Source organism: Mizuhopecten yessoensis, unplaced genomic scaffold (assembly GCF_002113885.1).
Source record: "Mizuhopecten yessoensis strain PY_sf001 unplaced genomic scaffold, ASM211388v2 scaffold5667, whole genome shotgun sequence".
NCBI classification, from domain to species: domain Eukaryota; kingdom Metazoa; phylum Mollusca; class Bivalvia; order Pectinida; family Pectinidae; genus Mizuhopecten; species Mizuhopecten yessoensis.
Genome location: NW_018406163.1, coordinates 4,392 through 5,414, shown reverse-complemented (window position 1 = coordinate 5,414; position 1,023 = coordinate 4,392). Strand labels below are relative to the sequence as shown.

Sequence of the window (1,023 nt, the reverse complement as noted above, 5' to 3'; positions counted from 1 at the left end):
AAGTACACCATACATATAGTAACCAAGTAAGTACACCATACAGATCGTAACCAAGTAAGTACAACATACAGATTGTAACTAAGTAGGCACAACATACAGATTGTAACTAAGTAAGTACAACATACAGATTGTAACTAAGTAAGTACAACATACATATAGTAACCAAGTAACTACAACACAAAGATGATTACTAAGTAAGTATAACATGCAGATTGTAACTAAGTAAGTACAACATACATATAGTAACCAAGTAACTACAACACAAAGATTGTAACTAAGTAAGTACAACATACAGGTTGTAACCAAGTAAGTACACAATACAGATAGTAACTAAGTAGGTACAACATACAGATTGTAACCAAGTAAGTACAACATACATATAGTAACCAAGTAAGTACACCATACATATACTAACCAAGTATCTACAACACAAAGATGGTTACTAAGTGAGTACAACATACATATTGTAACTAAGTAGGTACAACATACAGATTGTCACTAAGGAGGTACAACATACAGATTGTAACTAAGGAGGTACAACATAGAGATTGTAACTAAGTAAGCACAACATACATATAATAACCAAGTAAGTACACCATACATATAGTAACCAAGTAAGTACACCATACACATAGTAACCAAGTAAATACAACATACAGATAGGAACCAAGTAAGTACAGCATACAGATAGTAACCAATTAAGTACACCATACATATAGTGACCAAGTAAGTACACCATACATATAGTGACCAAGTAAGTACACCGGAGAGATAGTAACCAAGTACGTACAACATACAGATAGGAACCAAGTAAGTACACCATTCAGATAGTAACCAAGTACGTACAACATACAGATTGTCACTAAGGAGGTACAACATACAGATTGTCACTAAGGAGGTACAACATAGAGATTGTACCTAAGTAGGCAAAACATACATATAATAACCAAGTAAGTACACCATACAGATAGTAACCAAGTAACTACACCATACAGATAGTAACCAAGTAAGTACACCATACAG

General features: G+C 33.4%; 1 protein-coding gene across 1 annotated transcript in view; it reads left to right on the top strand.

Moving 5' to 3' along the window:
• Positions 1 to 1,023, top strand: part of LOC110450994 (myoglobin-like) — a 17,141-nt gene that overhangs the window by 14,565 nt on the left and 1,553 nt on the right. The gene's annotated exons all lie outside the window — the stretch shown is intronic.